Here is a 15,579-nt window from a genome sequence, read left to right as displayed (position 1 = left end):
ATTTCTCCAGTTTATTATTCCTTTGAGCACAATAGTATTCCATCAGCAGCATATACCGCAATTTGTTGAGCCATTCCCCAATTGAAGGGCATACCCTCATTTTCAAGTTTTTTGCCACCACAAAAAGCGCGGCTATAAATATTTTTGTACACGTCTGTTTATCTATGATCTCTTTGGGGTACAAACCCAACAATTGTATGGCTGGATCAAAGGGCAGGCATTCTTTTATAGCCCTTTGAGCATAGTTCTGCCAGCCAGAGTTGTTTTGATTTGCATTTCTCTAATTATTAGAGATTTAGAACACTTTCTCATGTGCTTATTGATACTTTTGATTTCTTTATCTGAAAATTGCCTATTCATGTCTCTTGCCCACTTATCAATTGGGGAATGGCTTGATATTTTTATACAATTGGTTTAACTCCTTGTATATTTGAGTAATTAGACCCCTGTCAAAGTTTTTTGTTATAAAGATTTTTTTCCCAATTTGTTGTTTCCCTTCTGATTTTGGCTACATTGTTTTTGTTTGTACAAAAGCTTTTTAGTTTGATATAATCAAAATTATTTCTTTTACATTTTGTAATTTTCTCTAACTCTTGCTTGGTTTTAAAATCTTTCCTTTCCCAGAGATCTGACAAGTAAATTATTCTATGTTCACTTAACTTATTTATAGTTTCCCTCTTTATATTCAAGTCATTCACCCATTCTGAATTTATCTTGGTGTAGGTTGTGAGATGTTGATCTAAACCTAATCTTTCCCATATTGTTTTCCAAATTTCCCAGCAGTTTTTGTCAACTAGTGGATTCATGTCCCAAAAGTTGGGCTCTTTGGGTTTATCATACACTGTCTTGCTGATGTCATTAACCCCAAGTCTATTCCACTGATCCTCCCTTCTATCTCTTAGCCAGTACCATATTGTTTTAATGACTGCTGCTTTATAGTATAGTTTAATATCTGGTACTGCTAGGCCCCCTTCCTTCACATTTTTCTCCATTATTTCCCTTGATATTCTTGATCTTTTGTTATTCCAAATGAAATTTGTTATAGTTTTTCCTAATTCAGTAAAGAAGATTTTTGGTAATTTGATAGGTATGGCGCTAAATAGGTAAATTAATTTGGGTAGAATGTTCATTTTTAATATGTTAGCTCGTCCTACCCATGAGCAATCAATGGCTTTCCAATTGTTTAGATCCAGTTTTATTTGTTTGGAAAGTGTTTTGTAGTTGTTTTCATATAATTGCTGTGTTTGTTTTGGTAGATAGATTCCTAAGTATTTCATATTGTCTAGGGTGATTTTAAATGCTGTTTCTCTTTCTACCTCTTGCTGTTCTAATTTGTTGGAAATGTATAGAAATGCTGATGATTTATGTGCATTTATTTTGTATCCTGCAACTTTGCTAAAGTTGTTGATTATTTCTACAAGCTTCTTAGTTGATTCTCCTGGATTTTTTAAGTAGACCATCATATCATCTGCAAAGAGTGATAGCTTAGTCTCCTCATTGCCTAGTTGGATACCTTAAATTTCTTTTTCTTCTCTAATTGCTACTGCTAGTGTTTCTAGTACAATGTTAAATAATAGAGGAGATAATGGGAATCCTTGTTTCACTCCTGATCTTATTGGGAAGGCTTCTAATTTATCCCCATTGCATATGATGCTTGTTGATGGTTTTAGGCATATACTGTTTATTATTTTTAGGAAAGGTCCTTCTATTCCTATACTTTCCAGGGTTTTCAATAGGAATGGATGTTGTATTTTGTCAAAGGCTTTTTCAGCATCTATTGAGATAATCATGTGGTTTTTGTTTGTTAGATTGTTGATATTGTCAATTATGTGGATGGTTTTCCTAATGTTGAACCATCCCTGCATTCCTGGTATAAATCCCACCTGATCATGGTGGATGATCTTCTTAATTACTTGCTGGAGTCTCTTTGCTAATATTCTATTTAAGATTTTTGCATCTATGTTCATTAGGGAGATTGGTCTATAGTTTTCTTTCTCTGTTTTTGGTCTACCTGGCTTTGGAATCAGTACCATATTTGTGTCATAAAAGGAGTTTGGTAGGACTCCTCCTTTGCTTATTATATCAAATAATTTGTATAGTATTGGGATTAGTTGCTCTTTGAATATCTGATAGAATTCACTTGTGAATCCATCAGGCCCTGGCGATTTTTTCTTAGGGAGTTCTTTGATGGCTTGTTCAATTTCTTTTTCTGATATGGGATTATTTAGGTATTCTATTTCTTCTGCTGTTAATCTAGGCAACTTATATTTTTGTAAATATTCATCCTTATCTTCTAGATTATTATATTTATTGCCATATAATTGGGCAAAATAATTTTTAATGATTGCCTTAATTTCCTCTTCATTAGAGATGAGGTCTCCCTTTTCATCTTTGATATTGTCAATTTGGTTTTTTCTTTCCTTTTTTTAATTAGATTGACCAGTACTTTGTCTATTTTATCTGTTTTTTCAAAATACCAGCTTCTAGTCTTATTTATTAATTCAATAGTTCTTTTCCTTTCAATTCTATTAATTTCTCCCTTGATTTTTAGTATTTCTAATTTAGTTTTCATCTGGGGATTTTTAATTTGCTCGCTTTCTAGTTTTTTAAGTTGCATGCCCAATTCATTAATCTCTGCCCTCCCTAATTTGTTAATATATGCACTCAAGGATATAAATTTCCCCCTGAGTACTGCTTTGGCTGCTTCCCACAGAGTTTGGTAGGATGTCTCATCATTGTCATTCTCTTCAATGAAATTGTTGATTGTTTCTGTGATTTCTTCTTTGACTAGCTGGTTTTGAGAATCATATTATTTAATTTCCAATTAGGTTTTGATTTGCCTGTCCAGGTGCCCTTACTAATTATTATTTTTATTGCATTATGTTCTGAGAAGGTTACATTTATTATTTCTGCTCTTTTGCATTTGTTTGCAATGTTTCTATGCCCTATTACATGGTCAATCTTTGTGAATGTACCATGTGCAGCTGAAAAGAATGTGTATTCCTTTTTGTCCCTATTCGTTTTTCTCCACATTTCTATAAAATCTAATTTTTCTAGGATTTCATTCACCTCTCTTATCTCTTATTGATTTTTTTGTTTTTAGTTATCTAGTTCTGAAAGAGGAATATTTAGATCTTCCAATAGTATGGTTTTACTATCTATTTCCTTCTTCAGCTCAGCCAGTTTCTCCTTTAGGAATTTGGATGCTATACCATTTGGTGCATACATGTTGAATACTGTTATTTCCTCATTGTCTACATTGCCTTTTATCAGGATGTAATTACCTTCCCTGTCTCTTTTAATCATATCTATTTTTACTTTGGCTTTGTCAGAAATCATGATTGCCACTATTACGATAAAACATAATAAAGGCTGATATAAATATAGAAATTAGTAGTTTAATTAAAGCCATGCTGATAGATAAAGTCATTAGACCACGCTCTTGTAAGAATTTAAAACTGCCGCCCAGCCATTATTGTTACCTCCCGTCTCTTCCTGAGTCTGCTAGCCAAGAGGACTTCCTTTTGGAAACTCCTCACATTTAAATGGTCCTCTGCATGGTGACGCAGACATCCCCACGCCCAAAGAACCGGAACTGGTAATCCATTGGACCACGGGAAATGTAGTTTGATAGTTCCCACGTGTCCATAGAAAATATATATATACTTTTAGATGGCATTTCCCAAATTTCACTTTTACACCACTTCAGCCTTCTTTTTCTCATTTGAAACCCAAAAGATTTTGCTCTAGCCCTTGACCTTTCTGTGTATGTCCACCTGCCTCGTATGTGTTTCTTGTATACAACATATGGTAGGATTTTGGTTTCTAATCCACTCTGCTATTTGCTTCCGTTTTATGGGTGAGTTCATCCCATTCACATTCAGAGTTATAATTATCAGTTGTGTATTCCCCAGCATTTTGTTATCCTCTCCTAGTTCTACCCCTCTTTCTTACACTATTTCCTTTTAAACCAGTGGCTTGCTTTATGCCAGTAACCCTTGTCCCCTCCTTTGATTTACTTCCCTTTCTACCCCCTCCCTTATTATTCCCCTCTATTTATTTTTAAAGCCCAATGAATTCCCTCTCCCTTCTATGACCTCCCACTCCCCTGCTCCCCTTGGTTTATCCCTTCTGACTTTCTCAGTAGGGTTAGGTAGAGTTTTATATTCCAATGGATAAAGCTGCTATTCCCTCTCAGGGTTAATTACACTGAGAGTAAGGTTTTAATATTACCTCTTAATGCTCTCTTCTTCTCCTTCTTATAATAGTATTCATCCCTTCCCCTTCCCATGCCCTCTTTGTGTGTAATAGAATATCCTATTTTTCTTATTCATTCAAGTTTCTCTTGGTGTCCTCTACTATTCACCTCCCTCTTTCCCACCCCCATATCATCTTAGACCATTTAGTATTCCAAACTCTACCTATGAATTATTCTTCTAATTACTATTATAGTGAGAACTATAATAGTGAATAGAGTTCCTTACAGAGAATTATACATAACATTTTTTCACATAGGAATACCAACAATTAGATCATATTGGAGCCCTTAAAGAGGCAAATTTAAAAAGTACGAGTTTTCTTTCTTTTCCCTCTGTTTCATATTTACCTTTTCATGTTTGTCTTGGTTTTTGTGGTTGGATATCAAACTTTCCATTTAGTCCTGGTCTTTTCTGTGGAGATACTTGGAAATCTTCTATCTTGTTGAATGCCCAAACTTTCCCTTGGAAGTATATGGTTAGTTTTGATGGGTAGGTACCTGATCCTTGGTTGTAGACCCAGTTCTCTTGCCTTTCTGAATATCATATTTCAAGCCTTGAGGTCTTTTAGTGTGGAGGCTGCCGGATCCTGTGTGATCCTGATCGTTGCTCCTTGATATCTGAATTGTCTCTTTCTGGCTTTTTGTAAAAGTTTTTTCTTTTACTTGGAGGCTCTTGAATTTGGCTATTATATTCCTGGGGGTTGTCTTTTCTGGGTCTAGTGTAGAGGGTGATCTATGGATCCTTTCAATGTCTATATTGCCCTCTTGTTGAACTTCAGGGCAATTTTGCTGAATAATTTCTTTCAGTATGTCGTCCAAATTTCTATTAATTTCTGCTTTTTCAGGAAGACCAATGATTCTCAGATTGTCTCTTCTAGACCTGTTTTCTTGGTCTGTCACTTTCTCATTGAGATATTTCATGTTTCCTTCTATTTTATTAGTCTTTTGATTTTGTTTTATTTGTTCTTGCTGTCTTGAGAGATCATTAACTTTTAATTGCTCAATTCTAGCCTTTAGGGACTGGTTTTCCTTTTCAATCTGGTCATTTCTGGTGTTCGTTTTGCTTATCTGTTCATTTGATTTCTGAGCCTCACTTTGCAATTGCAAAATTCTGCCATTTAAACTGTTATTTTCTTGCCAGATTTTGGTTTCCAATTTGCTTACCATTTCGTTTGATTTTTGGGCATCTTTTTCCAATTGGGAGTTTCATTCTTCTAACCCGTTAATTTCCTTTTGAGCTATTTCCCACTTCTCTTGTCAAATCTCTTCCATCTTTCTCATCATCTCAGATTTGAACTCTTCAATAGCTTGTGGCTAGTTTTCATTATTTTGGGAAGGTTTGGATATGATTACTTGTTTGTTCTCCTCTGCTGTTTGCTCTTTTGTCTGGATTTTATCTGTGTAAAAGTTGTGGAGTGTTGCAGATTTCTTCTTGATGATCTTTCTCTTTTGGGGTTCTTGTCTCTGGCTTGCCATTGTCAGCCCTGCACCCTCTCAGGTTTATCCTCACACTCAGGGCCTGTCTGCGCTATTTTGGCTCCTGAGGTCTCAGGTCTAGTTGTTCTCAGGGTCAAGCCTCCTAGTGGTCCCCTTTTTGTTCCTCTGCCCGAGATTCCTTTAACAGTCTCAGGGTGGTGCTTCCACAGTTGTGAACCCCTTCTGCCCTGGGTCCCCACTCAAGGTCCTTGCCTGCACTCAAGATCTGAGTCCTCACCTGCACTCAGGATTAGTGTCTGGCCTTGAGTCCGAACCTGCACTCATGCCTGCGTGCAGGGTCTGTGTTCAAAGTTCACACGAGTTCTTTAGCCTCTTGGGGTCTTAAGTCTTGCTGCTCTCTCAGGAGCAGGCCCTGGTGACCCCAGGTAGCTGCCAAGGACTTAATGAGTGCCCCAAACTTGCTCTAACTCTTGTGCACTGACTTTGGCACTGTAGGTGATGTGGGGTGGGGGAGGGGGTTGCTCAGCTTGCATTTTAGTGAGAGCTGTTTCACCCCTTTATGGCATGGAAATGCCCCAATTCCACGTACCTCCAATGCTGCGCCCTGTTGTGGGGTCCCTTTGTTCTTCTGGATTTGTTTTTATGTCTTCTTGAGGAGTCTTGTATGTTTTGGTTAGGAGAGGTTAAGCAGCTGCTTTTTACTCTGCTGCCATCTTACCCAGGAAGAGTACCATGTAGTTTTGATGATTACTGCTTTATAGTATAGTTTGAGATCTGGTACTGCTAGGCCTCCCTCCTTCACATTTTTTTCATTTGTTCCCATGATATTTTTTATCTTTTGTTCTGCCAGATGAACTTAGTAATTATTTTTTCTAATTCTTTAAAAAGTGTTTTGGTAGTTTGGTAGATTTAGCACTGAATAAGCAAATTAATTTAGGGAGGATTGTCATTTTTATTATATTAGCTCAATCTATTCATGAGCAATTGATGTTTATCCAATTGTTTAGATTTAGTTTTATTTGGTCGAAGAGTGTTTTGTAGTTATATTCATATAATTCTTGAATTTGTCTTGGCAAAAAGATTCCCAGGTATTTTATCTTCACTAGGGTGATTTTAAATGAAGTTTCTCTTTCTAACTCTTGTTGCTTGATTTTGTTGGAAACATATAGGAATGCTGATGATTTATGTGGGTTTATTTTGTACCCTGCAACTTTGCTAAAGGTATTGATTATTTCTACTAGTTTTTTAGTTGTTTTTTTTTCAGATTCTCTAGGTATACCATCACTTCATCTACAAAGAGTGATAGTTTAGTTTCCTCATTCCCTATTAGGATCACTTCAATTTCATTTTCTTCTCTAATTGCTACTGCTAGCATTTCTAGTACAGTATTAAATAGTAGTGGTGATAATGGGCATCCCTGCTTCACTTCTGATTTTATTTGGAAAGTATCTAATGTATCCCCATTGCAGATGATACTTGCTGATGCTTTTAAATATATACTGTTTATTATTTTGATGAATGGACTTTCTATTCCTTTACTTTCTAGTGTTTTCAATAGGAATGGATGTTATATTTTGTCCAAGGCTTTTTCTGCATCTATTGAGATAAAAATGATTTCTATTAGTTTAATTATTGATATGGTAATTTATGTGGATGGTTTTCCAAATATTAAACCATCCTTGCATTCCTGGTATAAATCCCACTGAACTTTTTTTTGCATATTTTTGTTCAATTTAAGACTTAACTAGGTATGGATAATTTTCTGCTTCATGTGGATCTAATAGTATACATATTTGATGAAGTGTTATCTTGAAAGGGAATGCAGACTTATTCTCTCTGGTTCTAGGATACAGAACTGGGACCACAGGTTGCAAGTGAAAAGGCAGATTTCAACTCAAAATAAGGAAGGATTCTCTTATAATTTTAAAATTATAAGTTAATTTTATCTGTTAAAAATAGAATAGAATCTGTTAAAAATAGAATAGATTTTATTATAAATTCCCTGTTATTGAAAGTAGAAGAGAGTAGTGACAGGGAGGCGAATCATATAGAAAGTTTTGTCTCCAAATCAGAAGGAAAAGTGCTGTGGTTCTAAGGCTACAGTGGCAAAATAGATGATAATTCACTTTCTTTAATATAATTTCAACTGATAAAGTCATGTTTCTGATAAGATTAAGGATTTTGAAAGAGAGAACAACTTTTCCCTTTTGAAATAAATGTGATTGGTAAGGAGGGTAGCTTCAGCACCTGCAAAAAAACAAACAAGCAAACAAAAAAAAAAACAGTTTCCAGACTTCACTTCATCTCTATAGCGGCTACTTCCCAGCATGATGGTTGTGGGACTAGGCTGGAAGCCTTGATGGGTTGGGTGGAGGATGCTGGAACTTCCAGGGCTTTTGGACTTATCTACCACTCAGTAGCAATGGATCATCAGTTGATGTTGATGGCAGGTCTCTTTCCTACATAAGTTAGTTTAAATGGGTGAGGTGCTATTTTTTAAATAACAAAAGAGTCCTACCCTTATATTTGTATCACAAGAATAACATAATTACTAAAAACATATGCTACCTACCTCCCAGACTTTTAGGTAAAAACTCAGGATTACCAGCCCCCCATAGGCTGGGATCTTTATATTCATAGTTCTCTGAATCAACCAAATCCCAAGGATGCTTTCTCTGCATGAGCCCTAAAGCCTATTGGTATTTGGTCTTTCTTCTCATTTAGGTAGCTAAATAATGCAGTCAATAGAGCACCTGGCATCTAGTAAGTGCTACACATGTGTTAGCTATTATTATTACTATGAGTTATAGATGAGTAGAGATTAAATACTCAATGTCCCACACTTGCATCAGTTTGGGGAGTTGGTGGGAGCTTGAAGAGAAGAGAGATCTTGGTCTTCTAGTTTCCAATTTCAAGAGCTGGAAGAGGTAATGCACTAGTTCCTACCTCTTTTTTTTTAAACCCTTACCTTCCATCTTGGAGTCAATACTGTGTATTGGCTCCAAGGCAGAAGAGTGGTAAGGGTAGGCAATGGGGGTCAAGTGACTTGCTCAGGGTCACACAGTTGGGAAGTGTCTGAGGCCAGATTTGAACCTAGGACCTCCTGTCTCTAGGCCTGGCTCTCAATCCACTGAGCTACCCAGCTGCCCCCAATTCCTACCTCTTTTAGGTCTCTAAAGGGAGAAAAAAACTCCTGGAGATATGACATTTAATTATGTCCCTTCCCAATTTGATACACTAGAGCTTGAGGAATTTCCCCCTGGGTGAGGTCTGACATTCTCTTGGTTCAGCTGAGTTTTCTCTCTCCTAATGGGAGAAATCATTCACTTATATCGTCTGGTATATATTCTCTTAAATATATCTCCTCTGACTTCTATTTTGTTATCAACCTCCATAAATGAGTTTATCTGCTGTTTTCTGTGTGTGATCATCATAGAGCTGACATTTTGTGAGGAGTCAAACTTTGGATATATATCCTGGGGCCCTCCTTTCTCATTAAGGAATAGAAATCATGATAGCTTAACCCTAAAAATTAACTTTTCCCAGATTTACAATATTTAAGAGAGTAGATATATTCTAGTTCAGAAATCTCCAGTACACAATTTTACTAGGAAGGAGCTCATAAAATTGTACTGCAACATCTAGCACAAGAGTAATAAGGGTTTTAAGTCCCACTTACTCACCCACTTAAGTCTAAGACATCTTCTAATGCCTCAACCCCACTTTGATATAAGGGGTTGCTGTTTAGCAACAGCCAGGCTATTATCATGCCAGGGGACATAATATTATATAAATCGTCATTAAAGTACTCAAGTGTGTGGAAGGGAATAGGTAGAGATTGGAGGGCAGACCATTGAACAAAGGGCAATGAAGCAATCTCTTCTGAATTAGGTAAATTGGATAATTTCTAAATTACTCAAAGCATCCCATGTAGTTTATATGAAACAATTCTGGATCTCATGAAGATGAAAATTTTTCTCCCTGGTGATAGTGATGGAATCCAGAGTGTTTTACTATCACAATTCCTTTTACAAAAGAACCTCAGATAGTCCATAAGGAAGTCAGATGGCACCTGGTGGCGTATAGTGAACTAAAGAGGGCAGGATAAAGTTGTTGTGGCTGTTACTTCAGTCTTTCATAAATCTAATCAATGCAAGAAAACAGGACTAGAAAATTAAAGGTCCTCTCCTTTGAAGTCAGAACCAATGAAGGAATTTTGTTGATGTCTCCCACTACATACATTGGGGAGGAGGGGGTAATCAGCACCCAGAGACATCATATTCCCTCTGGCTGAATTAAAGCTTTCCAGTACTGGAATGGGAAAAGGTGGAGAGTGGGTCCTGATTCCCCTCTACTTCCTCTTCCCCTCAGACTCCTCATGTTAATAGGAAATCTTTCAACCTGCCCTTCAACCCTACCCCCCAAATTGTCCTTACTTGTATCTCAAGTCAAGATAGTATTTATTTAGCTCATTGTGGGCCAGGCATTGTGCTAGGAGTTGGGATACTAAGAAAGATGAAGACCCTCTCTGTCTTCAAGGAGCTCATAGGGGAAGACAGCATACAAAAAAATTGGACACACAAAATATATGCAATAGAAATGTAAAATAATATCAGATGAGGCACTGTGATTTGTATGTGGGGAAGGGAATGAGAAAGGTGTTAAAAATTTTTTTTTGTTGTGAAAACCTTTACTTTCTGTCTCAGAATCAATATTCTATATTGGTTCCAAGACAGACAAGTGGTAAGGGCTAGGCAATGGAATTTAAATGACTTGTCCAGGGACACAATTAGGAAATGTCTGAAGCTAGATTTGAGCCTAGTACCTCCAATCTCTAGGCCTGGCTCTCAATCCCCATAGCCACTCGGAGATGTGTATGTGTGTGTGTGTGTGTGTGTGTGTGTGTGTGTGTGTGTGTGTGTGGTGTATTTTATTATTTTATTTTAATAACACATTTCCACATAAATTTTCCAAAGTTATATATTCCAAATTCTCTCCCTTCCTTCTCCCCTCTCTCTTTCTCTCAGAGCTGGCAAGGATTTCAATCTGGGTTATATATGTATTATCATATGTGTTTTTTAAAGCTATATTGATAAACAGAACAAAATAAAAAATGAAATGAGTGTAAAGAGAGCTGTTCCACCTTTTAATTTTCTTGTTCCCGTTTTATCTGTCATAAGAGGATGATACTTGGATTGGAAAGGAAAGAAATCACCTCAGAGGCTCAGAGGATACAAAGTCAGGCCTAAAGATAGATGGTTTAGGTTCAAATCTGGCCTCAGATACTTCCTAGCTGTATGACCCTGAGTAAGCCACTTAACCTCCATTACCTGCCCTTACCACTCATCTGCCTTGGAACCAATACATAGTATGGATTCTAAGGTGGAAGGTAAAGGTTTTTTTTAAAAAAGGTAATGGACTAATAAGGAATTAAACCTCCCAAATAAATCATAGAAGAAGTCACATAATTTTCACTCATCAGTTCCAGTCATGAGGCCCAAAGAACTTAATTCCAGAGTTCAGATGAGAAAGGTCTGGCTAGCCAACAATTCATTTGAAAAAAAAATTAAGGTGGTTAGTGGATTGTGAACTTGCTCTAGAACATATTGAAGTGTTATGACGCAGGATAAAAAAAAAACAATGCAATCAGGTTGCTTTGAGAATGACAGACTGTCCTGAATGAGGGAGGCAACTTGATAATGCAACATCTGGAGCACTTTGTTCAATTCTAGATGCTACCTTTCAGGAAGGAATTTGATCAACTGGAAAGAACACTGATGAGGGCTATCACCATAGAGAATGGCTTTTAGTTTTTGTAATATCAGGTGTAGCTGAATAAACTTGAGCTGTTTAACTTCTAAAGCATTAGAATTATTCCAAAATATGGCGGGCTAACCCCAGATGCATTCACCCTCACTAGAGGTCTTCCATAAAAGGAATTTTTGGTCTAGTATAGAGAACTAGATGCCTTCTGAGGCCTTTTGGTCAGTTGTTTTTCAGTCGTGTCTGACTTTTTGTGACCCTTATTTGGGGTTTTCTTGGTAAAGATACTGGAGCAATTTGTCATTTTCTTTTCCAGCTCATTTTACAGCTAAGGAAACTGAGGCATACAGGGTTAAATGACTTTCCCAAAGACACATGGCTAGTGTGTGAGGCCAGGTTTGAACTCCGGAAGATGACTCTCCAGGCCTGGTGGCTCTATCTATTGTGCCGCCTAGCTGCTCTTTACAACTCTGAGATTCTATAATTCTTCAAGACTATTGGTTGCATTTTATACAATAAATGTTAGTTTTAATGTGACAGTTCCACAAACAGTAAACCAATTTATTGGTCACTGGAAGAGAAAATGATTGTTTATGTAATGAAGATTATGTAATCCTTAGCATTGTTTGTTCCCTTTTCCAACATTCTGTCACTCTCATGCTGAAGTGAGAGAGCATTATAGAGGTCTACAAGCTATTTTGTACTTTTCTTTGTTTCATCAGTCACTGAATCCAAATAAATTCATCATCTGATATTCATTTTGTTTATAAAAAGGAGACTTTCCATATTTAAGTACACTTATCTTCAGATTATGGATCTGTCTTATTTTAGCAGTAGATTAGCACAGCCATCCCTAAAGTCTTTTCCATGTGACAATGACTATGGTGGCTCCCACTTAACCTGTTAGACGATTTATTAGACTAGATGATTATCACAGAATCTTCTGACTTGAAAGTTCTATGATTTGGAGCTGCGCAGAGAGCTGAAAAAAATAAGAGAACTAGATTTCTCAATTGTAAAAGGAAAGAAATCATAGTTCGGCCTTCACTCATACTGAGATTAAATTAGCACCAAGCCAGTCTAATGATTTGTTTGGTGTAAGTAAAGAGTGCACACAATAAAGATTGCATAAATGTGATTAGCAAAGGAGTAATAAAAAATTTAGTCTAGGGTTTTAAAATGACTTTTTGCCTACATTATTTTATAAATCTACCAGAAATTTGGCTTATATCTTATCTCAACATCCAGATTTAAACTGAGCAAATCTCTAAAGAGAGGTTGTCCCATTTTCCCATTAATATTCTCATTTCCATGGAAATAAGAAAAATATTCACCCCATAGTTTACATTCATTTACCCTACAAAATTGAAAGCTTCTTTACTCTGAAACAAATTGAGCTAACCTTTGAGCCAAAGTACAGCCTTAACACCCAAACTACATTTTACTATACCTCCTATATTTCTTTGACCTCTCTGCTTACCTACTTGGGAAATTCTGAGACTTGAATCATGGTGCTTGTCCAAGAAATGCTGGTTTTGATTAGTAGTCTTTCCCCTTTTTTCTTAATTATCAATTTCTAGTAATTCTAGCATTGAAATACTCAATAATTGTTCACCACCGCTGGGTGGCACATTCCTGGTCTTGGAGTCAGGAAAATTAGGGTTTGAATTCTGCCTCAAATACAGTGTGACCTCAAATATAGTTCCCTCATCTGTAAAGTGTAAATAATGATAGTACTTACCTCACAGAATTATTGTGTCAAATGAGATAATCTATGCCAAACTTGAGGATTATATATATACATATTTATGTTATATGTTATTTAATTACTATATTATATTATTATTTATATATTTGTACATATATTACATATATTACAGCTCATATTATTATATGTAATATAATGTATATTGTAGATAGAATGTTGTATATATAGAATAGCTATTATTATTACATGTAATATAATGTATCTTGTAACATAATAAATATATAATATGGAATATATTATTAACATTCATAATAATAAAATGCCAGTCATTTGTAAGATGATTGAATTAATCCACCTAAACCTCTCAAGGGAACCTGAAACCATTCTTGTTGGCGTTATTATTCATTTCTTTCCTCCACTATCACAGTCATAGGGCAAAAGTAGTCTAACTCCAAAATCGAAGTTATCAGCTTCACACTGTATCTTATAATACAACTTAAATGTTCTCTGGACAATCATTGAGTGACTCTAGAGTATCTGGAAAATTCTTGTATGGACCCTGCTTTTTCTTTGATTGTACACAGGCACATTTCATTCTTCGTCATCTCCCCATAGTATTCTGGGCTTTCACGGCTCTGGCTTCTGGGATAGCCAGGTAGGTACAGAAAATCTGCTACCATTCAAGATGATTTTTTCATGGTATGGGGTCTGACTATGCCCTGCTTTCTCAATCTCCATTTCTCTATAAATAGCAAGTTCACTGGCCATGTGGTCCATCTGCCATTTAAAAAATCCTATTCAACATTTCAGAATATCTGTTTTTTTTTCTGCTATTGCCACTGCTTTTCTAGTCTATAAACCCAATCAACAGAGAAAGTGAAAGCATTCAGCCCTATACTCCCTTGGGCCATGCATGCTCATTTCCAACTCTGCCATTTTCCAGTATTACCATAACTATACCTCCTCTTCCCTGTTTCCCTCCTCTCTACCTAGATTAGATCAGCATTGTCATTTTCCTCTCCCTGACAGTTACAGGCCAAATCTGTCTCGGACCAATTAGAAAGTTCAGATTTTAAACTAATGAAATTAACCTGCTGCTAACGGTTAATACAATAATGTATATTCCTCTGTTTCTTTCTTCATCCCTTTCCCTAAATATTACGGTATAAGTTCAACAAGGAAGTGTAACATAGCAGCAGGACGTTGTTAGCCAAATGTGAAAGGTCCTGACTTCTCATGGTCTGTCCTCTTTTATGCCTTTAGGTGGCTGAAGCTAAGTCAATAATTTAGTCCTTAAGCCTTCAGGGCCTCAATGTTGGTTTCACTTCCAAGAGAAAATGAGCCTCATCTGCTCCAGGTAGAGTGCAAGCAAAGCTAGCCTTGCAATAGCCACCTCTTGGCAACAATACCCTAATACCCTAATGAGAAATCTACTAGAGGAGCTCTCACATCTTAAAAGGTTTTGGAGCCATTATTGGGTGATGTTAATCATGGAGAACTTAGTGAAGGTAAAAGAAAAATAAGAGCAGAAGAAAGACCACAAACAATGTAACACTGCACTTCCAGAGTAAACATCTATGGAGGAAAAGGAAGTTGAGAAATCCTGAGCTTTCCCTTTGGAAAGGGCAAGTCCAAAGTTATACTCATCTGATCAATGGGGTAAAGGATGTCAAATCTTCCCAGTGTACAGGGAGTCTCTTGATATAAAATAAGCAGATCAGACGTAGACATCAGGACTACAGAAGAAATTATAATCCTTTGTCAAAGCCTCTGAATCTCATGTGTCATGGTTGCCTATAACAAAGAAGCTAAAATGCATGCAGTCTGTTGTAGTGTCAGAATTAATATCAGGACTTAATACTGTGTTACTCCTTGAGTATTTGATGGCCCAATAGCCAGGAAATCCCCTTCCCTGGAAAACAAGGGGAGAGATAATACCAAACTCTACTAAAGGGTTTCCATTTTCTTTTGTTTTTCTTTCTTGTCTATAAGGATTCTCACTCATTGTCCAGACCACAGAATTGTCACCAAAATTAACCCTTTCTCCCAGATAAGTACACATTCACCATAATTATACAGTGCTCACTTTTCCTGTATTGTTAGACAGCAGAGTGCTTCCCAACATTACCATCCTTTTGGTTTCCACTTTTTTGTGGGAAGGAATTGTCCAGGTTATGCCCAGCTAAGTAGACCTTATAACAGAATAAGAAATGAATGTTTTTCCTTAAACTGTTAATGAGCCTTCTGAGGGGACAGGGACCATAAAACCTGGGCAATTCAGTGGGGGGCAGAATAAGGAAAGATCAAAGAGAAAAATGATAACAAAACTCTAATGAAAAGCAATGCATTCTTATTTTTTTTAAAAAACCTTTACCTTCCATATTAGATTCAGTTCAGTGTATTGGTTTTAAGG

The sequence above is a fragment of the Gracilinanus agilis genome, chromosome 3, assembly GCF_016433145.1.
Source record: "Gracilinanus agilis isolate LMUSP501 chromosome 3, AgileGrace, whole genome shotgun sequence".
Lineage (NCBI taxonomy): Eukaryota > Metazoa > Chordata > Mammalia > Didelphimorphia > Didelphidae > Gracilinanus > Gracilinanus agilis.
This window is presented reverse-complemented; position numbering follows the sequence as displayed.